Source organism: Giraffa tippelskirchi, chromosome 8, assembly GCF_054371585.1.
Source record: "Giraffa tippelskirchi isolate mGirTip1 chromosome 8, T2T-mGirTip1v1.2.pri, whole genome shotgun sequence".
NCBI classification, from domain to species: domain Eukaryota; kingdom Metazoa; phylum Chordata; class Mammalia; order Artiodactyla; family Giraffidae; genus Giraffa; species Giraffa tippelskirchi.
This window is the reverse complement of record NC_137282.1, coordinates 143879510-143891677: the sequence shown is the minus strand read 5'-3', so window position 1 is coordinate 143891677 and position 12168 is coordinate 143879510. Positions and strand designations below refer to the sequence as shown.

Here is a 12168-nt window from a genome sequence, read left to right as displayed (position 1 = left end):
GCTCTTACTGTTCAGTTGATACACTGTCCCTCTGATATCTCTTTCTTTGTGCTTTTTTTTTTTTCTTTTCCATTGAGATATAGATTTATAATGTTCGTTTCAGGCACACAGCATAGTGATCCAAAATTTTTATAGACTGTACTTCATTTAAAATTATTCTATCCTTGTGCTTTTTATTTATTTATTTTTTTACCAACAGAGATGTATAAAACACAATTTAAAATGAAACATGCCACTTTAACCGAAAGCTCTGCTCTTCTTCCTAATTGATTTTTCTTCTTTTTTAATTTACGGGCGCTTTTTTTTTTTTAAAGAGGGATGGACAATCTCTGCACTTTTAAGGCGAAGGGCGATAGAGAAGCCAAACTCAAGGGTGGGAGGTTGTTGGGAGGGGAGACCTTCCCTGGTTGTTTTCGCTGAGCCTTCTTCCCATATTTCTTTCCCTTGATGTCTGGGGAAGGGCAGGATCCTGATCTGAGAAAATGGTTACCTCTGAAGGTTTTGATTTTGCCTTTATTTCTGACACATGCAAAAGCAAACTCGATTTCCATCTTGCCCTTCAAAAGAGAAAAAAGAAAAATTAACATATATGTGTTTTTTCTACAGCTTCGCTTTTCATTCTAGGATACCTGCAGATGCCTCCAGAACAACCTCAAAGTTTCTTGGTGCTTCCTGCTTAGGTGTAATTATGGGTTTGCCATTTTAAAATCTGTCCTTTCGTTTCGAGATGCCTTAAGTACAGGACAGGTTCTCATTTCTCTTTGACACTCGATGGTTCTGGTACATAGTATTAATAGAAATTTAATCTATGGCTTTGTTGCATGCATGCTGCTGCTGCTAAGTCCCTTCAGTCTTGTCCGACTCTGTGTGACCCTATAGACGGCAGCCCACCAGGTTCCTCTGTCCCTGGATTCTCCAGGCAAGAATACTGGAGTGGGTTGCCATTTCTTTCTCCGCTTGCTGCATGAACACATAGATTAAAGGATGAATCAATGAATGCATGCATGAATTAAAGAAGGGGTGAATAAATGACCCAGAGTTGGACTTTTTTGGAGGGGTTTCTTTTTCCTTCTCTCCATAGGCTAAATCTGACAAGTCTAAAAGGACATGATTGTGGCTTTTTGCCAAGTGGAGGGTTCCTTTCCAGGTTCTAGCTCCCAGGTACAACATTCCAGTAGCCATAGGGCCCCACAAACATGTCCGGGAGTGTGGATGGCCAAGAGAGGACGTCATAGTGCTGGGCGTGGTCACTTATTTCTCTAAATTTTCATGTTATTGACATAACATGATTATTTATCAAGTAATTGTTAAGAACAACATATAATTAAGAGATCATATATGTAGCATTGCTGGAAAAAATACTCAGTATAAATTACTACTTTAGTCAGTCTAAATATTAATTACTGACCCTACACTCTTCATGGACCTCTGGTAATCTCCCAAGGAAGAACTGCTTATGAATTCCTGAATCATTTTTCTGCCATTCATCCTTTTGCTGAATTTACAACCGAGCAAGGTACCTATAACAAAACAGGTGCTCAGTAAATATGGGTTGAAGTGAATATATCTTTGGGGAGGTAGAGAGGGCAACAGTGAAATTCAAAGACTTTGCCCAAGTCACTATACAGTTCTCCTAAGTTCTTCCCTCCACGCTCATCAACTCTCTATTCTATTATATCCGTTGGTTTTAAAATTAAACCAGAACCTCAAAAGCCCACTCTTCGGCGATAGCCTTTAAATTGTTCTCTGAGGCTAGACAAGGCAAAAAGGGGGCATAAATCAATGTTTTTTCAACCTTAGCACATTTTTTATCTCAGGGAAGGACAGTGGTTATGGAGCTGGAAGATGAGGCATCTGGCCATGCTGCTGCGGCTAAGTCGCTTCAGTCGTGTCCGACTCTGTGTGACCCCATAGACGGCAGCCCACCAGGCTCCCCCGTCCCTGGGATTCTCCAGGCAAGAACACCGGAGTGGGTTGCCATTTCCTTCTCCAATGCATGAAAGTGAAAAGTGAAAGTGAAGTCGCTCAGTTATGTCTGACTCTTCGCGACCCCATGGACTGCAGCCTACCAGGCTCCTCCGTCTATGGGATTTTCCAGGCAAGAGTACTGGAGTGGGGTGCCATTGCCTTCTCCGATCTGGCCATGGATTGGTTTATTTATTCATGAGTTTGGAGTTCAGAAGATTGCTCTTTTCCCTTGGAATCACCCATGGTTGGTTCACAAGGTGAATGTGAACCTTTTATTGCAAGGTGAATGTCAACAAAGACCACTGAGGGGAATGTCTAGGGGAAGAAATGACTGGGTCCGACAATCCAGAAGCAAACTGTTCCCTCATAATCTGAGCAAGAATGGTTTACACTTACCTGGTAGCAGAGCTGAATCCAAAAAGAGCAAGTCAGTGTGGCTAAATCAGTGGTCAAGAACCAAGTTCAGCTGGAGTGTCCTGTAGAAATGGGGCTTTAGAACACATGACCCTACCTCAAACTGAAGATCTCAAGGTCTTCCTGGCGCCTCAGCTCTCTATACCTTACTCACTTCACAAATTAGGAAGATATTCTTTCATGTATTTATTTATTCATTACTAGTTACCAGAAATATCTATTTAGTTTTCATGATGTGGAGAAGTGAGAGAAATATGGTTCTACACCTGACAAAGCTTATGATGCATAGGGAAAAGCAGACAATTACACAAAATTTTTCAATTCCAAAAGTTATGGTAAATGCTAAAATAAGTGATGGATAGAGTGATAACAGAGCATGGCTGATGCAAAACAACAGGAATATGCCATTAAGGTCAGGTAGCAATAAGGAAAACCTGCCAGAGGAAGGGATGGCTGAGCTGAGGGCTGCTACAAGCTCCCCAGCTTGTTCCATTTCTCCTTTGCCATATTTATCAGATTGGGCTTTTAAAAAATTTTAATTTACAGATTTGTGAATTCACCTATTGGACTTATGAAATAAATATCCACTCAGTCTAACAACTCAAATAAGTGTCCAAAGTACAATTTATAATCTCCCTGTCCTCTAACACTGTTACCACTGGAAACAATTTGAAGTATGTCCTTCTATACATTGTCCTGAGGTAATGTTCTTTATTTTGGTAACTATATATTACAACGTCATTCATAGTTCCGTTGTGGCATTCTTCACCAGTGGAAATTGTGCCATCTTGTGGCCATTATGCATCTACTGCTTGTCTTCTCTCCTAGGCACCAGGGTAGGGACTTCCTTCCTTGTTCCCATCCAGGTGCTCAGTGCCTAATTGTAATTCTGGAGAGAGATCCAGGGAGGCTTCCAGGAGACAGCAACTACCTAGTTGAAGGGTAAGAAACTTTGAGGGCAGAGAGAATTACTTGGAGCAGAGACCGAGGGCGCCCAACAGGAGACGCAGAGACACGTGCCAAGTGGGGAAAGCGCTTCTATTTGGTGTGAGGTGAAGGGCAGCTGAGTGTAAGAAGAGCCGCTACACCTCAGATCAGCATAAATAGGATTTAAAATGTGAAATGAGAAGGCTGCATGGATGCTGAGAACTGCGGCCGTGCAGGACCTGTCTCCAGTAGCAAATGGATTCAGGGAGACTGACCGCTGTTCATCAGTCCACCATTTATGGAATAATGCATCCATAATAAGCACTACTGCATTTACGGGGCCTAAGCAAGTACTTAGGAAGAGGTACATAGTAGGAGCTGATTTTTTTTCTTTTTTACATGAAAGACTGAATTAAAGAAAGTCTGCTATGTGTTCTATACTGCTGGGTGGTGAAAATACGAGGGAGTAAATACCATGCACAGTAGATGCTCAGTAACTTTTTGTTCATTGGAATAATCAGTTGAAGGCTTATCATGAGGTGGACACTGTTTCGGGGCAGTGCCTATAGGTGTCATCTCTGGTCTCTGGGAAAATAGATGTAGTAGGCGGAGAGGAACCTACCCGAAGTTGGAGCCTGTGAAAACTGGTGTGTGCATTGCACTTGGAATGCCTAGACAAGCTTGAGGTGCAAAAGGACCCTGGCAGCGGTGGGATTCGAACCCACGCCCCCGAAGAGACTGGAGCCTTAATCCAGCGCCTTAGACCGCTCGGCCACGCTACCCTCACGATCTCTGTTTTTACGTGCATATCATCTGACCCAAACTGCTACCCATTTCAGGTCCTTTTCCTCTCTCTCTCCCCCGACACGCCCCCGCCACTCTGCACTGTCCCCGGGGCCCTTCCTCCAGCGTTCCCCTCCTCACGCCCACCACAGCCCGAGAACCCCCTGACTCCTGACACTTTACTTTCTCATGGCTCCCAGGTTCATCTTGAATGGTGACGCCGCAGGTGGCGCGGGAAGAGGCACCTGCCTCATCTGTTACCAATATAGGAAAAAGGAGTCACGCAGACTGAGAGCTCCAGTGGACGCTGTGGGCTCCAGATCCACTTGGATTCCGGAGTAAGCCCCCGGACTACAGGAGTGAGCAAGTCCGGGAGTTTGGTTTGAGCCTGGAGAAAGGCTGACAAAAACAAACAACAAAAAACGAGGAAAGAATCTCAAGGGTCCCGCCTCTCCCGCCCTCCTTCATCATCTCAAGAGACCAAACTCCTCCACGGAACCTCGTGAGGGAGGCAGAGAGTGCAGTCCTTGCTATTGAAGTCCTGTTTGCTTTTCAGAAGGTAGCGCATCTCCACAGGTCCTGGTTATAGCAAACAGAACTTCTGCAAAGTCCAGATTCAGTTGCCCTCACCGCCCCTAAGTCTTCGCAGGACAGTTTGCAGGGGAAACGAGCTGGGCTGGCAGTCGTGCCCTCACCTTATTCTGCGTGGCTTTGCCTTCCAAACTTTGGATATTTTAGACTCGAATTAAACCACAGTTCTATCTTCTTTTGAGGCATTGTAATTCCGAGAAATTTTTCTTGCAATAAAGTTGGCAGACGTTTTGTTGAAGTGGGCGGTACAGTTGCCTCCTTAGCGCAGTAGGCAGCGCGTCAGTCTCATAATCTGAAGGTCCTGAGTTCGAACCTCAGAGGGGGCAACATGCAGTTTTAGTTTTTTGTTTGTTTTTTTCTCCTTCCACAAGTCTTAAAAAAACAAAAGAAATCCGAGGAAATTTGCTTTGATGAAACCGAACGTGTAACTGTTCTTTTACAGAACCGTGTAATATTCAGACACAAAATAGTAATTTTCAGTAAGATTACTCCAAAATTCTTGTTCCAGTTGTAGACCTTGACATAGGGGCTGAGGGATACCACACTGTATACAACAGAAGATGCTCCTGATCTCATGGAGTTTATTTGCTATGTTTGAGTGGGACATGACAGACAAGACAAATCTGGATTTTTTAACAGCAACCTCAGGAGATCTGATCTGAATGCAATCAGCTGAACAAGTTTTTGGAATCCTTCAGCACATATCCAGTCATCTCATGTTGACAGTTGTGGAGAAGGTCACTTTCTTCCAATATTCTGATCAATCAGAGCTTGTCTGCTGCTGATCAGAACTGGTGGCAGAACCCTCAGGTATCCACAAGGCAGATCAAAAGCAGAGCAAACACTCCATGCTTTCCAGAGAATTCACAAAAGATTCAAAGTGCCCTTTCCTATTCTCTCTTATTTCTGCCTCTCCCAGTAAAGTGCTTATTAGGGCAATGAGTTACAGAGAGAAATGATTTTGACACTTCTTCCTCTCTAGGTCCCAAGGAAGAGTCTGGGCCCAAGTGTTCCCAGTACTGCCAGTCCCCAGCACTGCCACGCAGGCAGTCAGTAGGCCAAGTCTATCATCTCTTGTCCCACGCTGCCACATTCTTTATGTGAAACCAGCATGCTCTATTTGAAATAATCTCTGACCATGTTGTTCCTCCCTGTTTAAAATCCCCAATGACTTTATATTGCTGCAAGAATGAAGTCTGTACGATGCATTCCTAGCCATAACCTCTGAGCCTGTCAGTCTCTGTTTTGTCTCTTTCTGTTCAACTTGCCCTCACTTGTATCAATACTGTCCCAAGAAGAGATCTGCACATAAGTACAACAGGCCTTCATTAAGTTCTCAAAGTGTTCTGCTCTTTGCACTTCCTGGAATGTGGGAGCCACATTTTTGTCTAGTTTATTACTATAAACTTTATAGTACAAAGCCTTTGACTCTCAGTTTAAACATTGTGTTCTGGGAAAATTCTTCTCTGACCCCCTGGAAGAGGTCACCTCCCCTTATAATCCACTGTCTTGGAGATCTGGGGACAGGGGACACTTTATTGCGCAGATTTTTAATTTTCTACCTCTATCCTTTATCCTAACTTAAGTCTAGTAATGTTTTTCTTTTTATCTTATTACAGTGAAGTTGTGTAGACCACCTCAAATCTATTTTGAATAGTGGCATGAATAAATACATAACTGGAAATGTACCTCCTATCATTATGTTAAACGCAAACTTTGAGGAAGAAATTTCTGTTGCAGGATTTGAGGGAGGCAACTGGATGAGATTAAGTAATTTGTCTAAGGTAGCATGACCAAACAATTAAATATGATATTCTTATTCATCTAGTTTACAATAAAAGTAATAATGATGATAACACTCACGTTTCACGGAACCATTAGCAAATCCCAGACACTATTCCAAGAGTTTACTTGTATTGCTTCCTTTAATTTGGAAACTCAGGTCATGAGATTATATGTTTGTTCTCTACACATCTCAGTAACCTGTACTTTTTCTTAAGCACATTTATCACAGTGACCAAACATTTATTATGTAATTCATCATTTAAAAGGCTGACTCCCTTCTAAAGAGTAAACTCCACTAGGGCAGAGGTAATGGCTTTCCACTCTGTAAGCTGAGGGCAAAGCCGAGCTGCTTGCTCAAAATAAGTTCTTAAAGCCTACTTATTGAGGGCTTTTTGTGTGCTAGGAATTCTTAAGGGCTAGGGGGAGACTTGGAGCTCAAATTTTGAACGTGAAGGACAAGATGGTCCAGGTGACATCTCTAGTTATATACAATATTTAGGAGAAGTTGGTTATGATATATACTCAGAATATAATATACTCAGAAGTTGGTTATAATATACTCAGGTATGAGAATTATTTTTTTCTCATGACCTGGGGGCAGAAGTAATTGTGAGCCCTATTCAAGGTTGCAAAGATAGATTTAGGAATAAAAAAAAGGAATACGAACAAAATTAAACTTTGTATTTTAAAGTCTGTGTACTTTACTTTTTTTCATGTTAGGATATTTAGGAAACAAGCTAGCATTAAGGGAGCCCGGATAGCTCAGTCGGTAGAGCATCAGACTTTTAATCTGAGGGTCCAGGGTTCAAGTCCCCGTTCGGGCGCATTCCTTAAGCTTTTAGTATCCAGCTCTGACTCCACCTCCGCGTGTATTTCCGCGAAGAAAAAGTGTTAAGTGACTCTCAAGCAAACTCTGAGCTAAATGCAGGCTCTACATCAGAACGGTTGCAGCTAACGTTTAAGAAGAATCTTAGGGTACATGGCCTTGTACCAGAACAAAAGAATTTCCTAAAAGTGAAGTGAGAGTTGGTTACTAATGGGTGGCTGAGAAGGCATTTCTGGACTGCAAAGCTCCGTAAGGGTAAAAACAATATCTAGCTGATAATGTGGCCCTATTTAGAGAAATGTCATACTAGGATCAGAGCTCTATTGTTTTGAGGGGCTTGGCAGACTGTTTCGGTGGTGAGTGCACTGCCCCATCGTTGCCTGATACCATAGTCATTAATATTTTATACTTCCGTTACTCTGATTACAAGTGCATAGAGCAATCTTCCAATATTGGTTGCTTTCCACTATAGAGTTTATTCTACATGAGAAAGAATATGCTGATCAAACATCAATATGGCTATAATATGTTCATACTCTGGCTAATATTTGGCTATTGTGATCACTCCTGCAAGTCTGAAGAAATCTGAATTAAAAAATAGCTTCTAATTCTATAAAGGAGAGGAACAGATTCAGAATAGTGGTGGCTCCAGTAAGAATCAAGATTCTCTAAGGAACTGCCTAACAGCCAGACAATCCAGTCCTTTAGCCTTTCTGCAATCCTTAACTGCATTACTTAAACCGTAGCAGATGTAGGCTCCTGGAATCAGAGACTGAGGCTCAAGAGGACATGGTTAAAAGTTCCCCAGTATATACCTCTTTCATTCTGCACCAGAATGAACTGTTAAGAGAACTACACTGAAATATAGACTGTCTGAGGTCCAGAGAGTTAGCAGGAGAAGCCTAAGTATTGTGCTCTCTTTTTCCAGCAAAGACTAAACCAGAGAAGTATAACTGTAGGGTGAATTTCAGTAGGTAGGGCTCCTTGCGGGGATTATTGCAAAAACCCAAATTTGAGATGTTGATTGCCTGGAGTAATATAGTGGTAGGGAATGTTGGAAATTCTCTCGGGGTCTCAGGAATAAGACAACCGAAAATGGCTTGGCAAGGCAGTTTACTTCTGCAGAAGGGAGTCCTACAGACTAAGGTCTGAAGGCAAACACACTGAGTGGGAAGTCAACTCGGTTTTTATCCCAAAGACGCAGTTTCCCTCCTTTTGCTCCTCATAGGTTGAGGACCAGAGTTAAAATCTTTCCTGGAGGTCACCGAAGTTTTTATTTGATGATTACTCTCCATGAGGGCCACGAGTAGCACTTGTTAAGTTCCTGATTGGAGGATTTATAGTAACTATTTTCCCAATTCTTTTAGTTCTTTGCGCATGTCCAGGATAAAGCCGGCAAAATTAGCCTGCCAAAATGTTCTTATGAGGAAGGAGAATCAAGAAGTGAAAAGAACAGAGGATTGGCAACAAGCCACCATTTTAGGAATCTTATTCACAAGCTGGCTATATACCTTTCTGTTTAACTATTCTAAGAATGAATCACTTCTTCATTTTTTACAACTTCTCCTTCGATAGGAAAAACCTTTCTTACAGGGAACATGGCAAACACACACACACAAAACAAAAACAGTAACATTTAATATGCTAATTAATTCACTGGCTTATTTGACAAGTTTTTATTGCAGAAGGGAAAGGCTACCCACTCCAATGTTCTGGCCTAGAGAATACAGTCCATGGGGTTGAACACGACTGAGTGACTTTCACTTTTATTGTTTGTCAGATACTGTGCTAGGCGCTAGAAATACAACAGTGGATGAAACACACTTTCTTATAAGGACACCAGCCAGTGAATTTAAGGTACTGCCCCCACCCCCCAATCCAGTATGACCTCATGTTAGTTTAACTAGTAACATATGCATGCATGTGTGCTAAGTCGCTTCAGTCGTGTCCAGCTCTGTGCGACCCTATGGATTGTAGCCCGCCAGGCTTCTCTGTATTCTCTCCAAGCAGGATTACTGGAGTGGGTTTCTCTGTCCTCCTCCAGGGACTCTTTCCGACCCAGGGATCCAACCCTCCTTTCTTAGGTCTCTGGCATTGGCAGGCGGGTTCTCTACCACTAGCTCCACCTGGCAAGCCCAATTACATCAGGCAAGCACAATACAACTGCAAAGACTAATTCCAATAAGGTCCTTTTCTGAGGTTTTGGGTGGGGATGTTTTTGTGAACCACTATACCGTGGGCTTCCCTGGTGGCTCAGTGGTAATGAATCCGCCTGCCAATGTAGGAGAGGCAGGTTGGATTCCTGGGTCAGGGAGATCTCCTAGAGAAGGAAATGGTAACCCAGTCCAGTATTCTTGCCTGGGAAATTCCATGGACACAGCCTGGCAGGGTACAGGCCATGAGGTCACAAAAGAGAGAGTCAGACATGATTTATCTATTAAAGAACAACAACAATTTAGTGTAGTATAGGTGGGAAACCAGTTAGAACCAGATTAGATAGGGAGGCCAGGGCAAGGAGACGGCATGTATATTTGAAGAGGAAACAAAAAACTTATTGAGAAAATTAATATCAGATTTTAATATATCTGTACATCATTTTTTTTTCAATAAATTAGAGTGCACCAATAGGATACTGCTCCAAGAAGGAATAGTAATCAGAGGAATCTGGGTAAGAGGTTGTCTATTGGAAAGAAATGAAGAAAACAAGTCACTACGCATAAAGAGGCACATGTCTGCATATTTTTGTACCTACCAATTGGGAGGAAGATAAAGTTTAATCTTAACCTCTTCGAGGGCACCTTCAGCTCAATGGCCAGAAGGCAGTCTTTGACAAGAGACCGTTACTTTTTGAGGCCTGAAGGCAAAAAGTTGACTGCCCCCTCTGAGGTTCGAACTCAGGACCTTCAGATTATGAGACTGACGCGCTGCCTACTGCGCTAAGGAGGCAGGTGACTGCAGCTTCTCATTAAATATCTTTAACACTGGATTTTACTTTGCTTAAACTTCGGTCTTGCTCTACATTTCCCTCACTTTAAAATTTGGAAATGAAAAGCTGTTCTGCACAAGTGCAACAGCTTCTACAACCCGCATTAGATGAGGAAAGTCGCTGTTGATCCCACTCGTTCTGAACTGATGACCTCGACTTCTCACAACCGAAGGAAAATTGGCTTAACGTCTTGCCCAGAAACCTGCATTAAAATTACACCGGCGTCCATCCTTGTGGTCTCTAGGGAAGAGGAAAACTGCCCGCTTCCTCTCTCATTATCCCTCTTTCCTTCAATACTCGATTCTTCTGCATCAGTATTTTGAACACTTTTAAGTGTTTACTGTCTTAAATAACAAAACACTTCCTTTGACTCGGAGCCTCGGTCTCAAGCCGTCGCTCTCTTTCGTTTGCCCCTTCGCAGGCAAATTTCCCAGAAAGAGGTTTGTCCTCATTTTTAAACACCTCTCCCTGTCCCATCAGTTTTTCAACGGACTACAATCTTCCCCGACCACTGCTCCGTCCAGAGGAAGTCCAAATGTGTTCCCGGACTATGTGGCACTTGATGGTTCAAAGAGTAAAGTGTCCTTGCTGCAAACTTATGGGAATCTGCTGGTATAAGAGTTGTAGTTACAGGAACAAGAATAGGTGAAAAGCCTGGTTTACCTACTGTCTTGGAGAAGGAAATGGCAGCCCACTCGATTATTCTTGCCTGGGGACAGAGGAGCCTGACAGGCTACAGTCCATGGGGTCGCACATCTCTGGTCTCGTGTCCAGAAATGGACACGACTGACGACTAACGCTTTCACTTGGTTTGCAGGGAAAGTCTCGGGAAAGCCCCACCTCCCGGGGAACTTCTTCCCCAGTTGAGAAGAGTCAGGTTTTTCGGGGTTCAGAGATGGGCTACGGACGGTTGGGGAAAGTACAAAAAACCCTTTGACAACTTTATCCCCCCGGGGTTCCTCATTCCTGGAAGGCTGAAAGGAACATTGATTTACCGTCAAATAGATGCGGCACATCTTTTTCAGTTTCTGTAGTTGCAGTCGCTGTTTCCCCCTGGCCGCTGATAAGGGCAATCTTAATTTCTGGTTCGCAACAGTGGGCGGTCCAGTGTTGCATCCCTCTGAGTGTTGTGGCTTAAATATGCGAAATAAGTGGTCCGTAGTCGTGAGCGTCAACAGTTTGGCTATGCCTGTAGATTAACTGTTGTGCTTTTTGTCAAAATAGCGTTAGCTTTATTTTTAACATTGTGAATATTATGACCATATTTTCTAAGAGTCTAGATAATGAAAGTGGGAACAAATGAACTCCCGTGGGAATTCCAGCATGACCCAGATCACTGAAAAAGTCTAAATGATGGATTGAAGAACACATATTAACTGGATTAGGGAGGTAAATTACCGAAGCAACTGCACAGTATGTAGAAAAGTATTTGGATTTGGGCATGGTGAAAAAGGAGGTGTGAAAGTACATGGGGAGACTGAATCTCCCAAATCTGGGTTTAGATGGGTGAGAACTTTCCAATCAGGTTTTTTTAGTCTCCAAATGACACCAGTGCTCATTCAAAAATAGAGTTGTGCATACATAACACTTGAAAAGTCCTGATTCAGAGGTTGCAACCGGGAGGCAAACGAAAAGGTAAATTTCGATACCATGTATTGGTCTCTTGCAACGTGGAGCTGATTCTGTCTAATGACCTTGCTGTCTACAATATAACAACTTCAAGTGATGAGTCAAAATACGCCAACCAAAAAATATTTCCCTAGCTCCTATGACTTTCGCTTGAAACATAGTGTCGAAAATCGTCTTCTTGATTTGTGTGTAGATTTTAAAAAACCGCTACATACTTAAATGATTGTTGATATCTTGTTTAACTACAAACTAGGCCTTG

General features: G+C 42.7%; 4 non-coding genes across 4 annotated transcripts; 2 read left to right on the top strand and 2 right to left on the bottom strand.

The window, feature by feature from the left end:
- Positions 1–4009: 4009 nt before the first annotated feature.
- TRNAL-AAG (transfer RNA leucine (anticodon AAG)) lies at positions 4010–4091 on the bottom strand. Its single transcript has one exon. It is a non-coding gene; the product is annotated as a tRNA-Leu (tRNA).
- Positions 4092–4936: 845 nt separating this feature from the next.
- Positions 4937–5009, top strand: TRNAM-CAU (transfer RNA methionine (anticodon CAU)). The gene has a single exon. It is a non-coding gene; the product is annotated as a tRNA-Met (tRNA).
- A 2210-nt stretch (positions 5010–7219) lies between these two features.
- TRNAK-UUU (transfer RNA lysine (anticodon UUU)) lies at positions 7220–7292 on the top strand. Its single transcript has one exon. It is a non-coding gene; the product is annotated as a tRNA-Lys (tRNA).
- A 2875-nt stretch (positions 7293–10167) lies between these two features.
- Positions 10168–10240, bottom strand: TRNAM-CAU (transfer RNA methionine (anticodon CAU)). Its single transcript has one exon. It is a non-coding gene; the product is annotated as a tRNA-Met (tRNA).
- Between the last annotated feature and the right edge of the window lie 1928 nt (positions 10241–12168).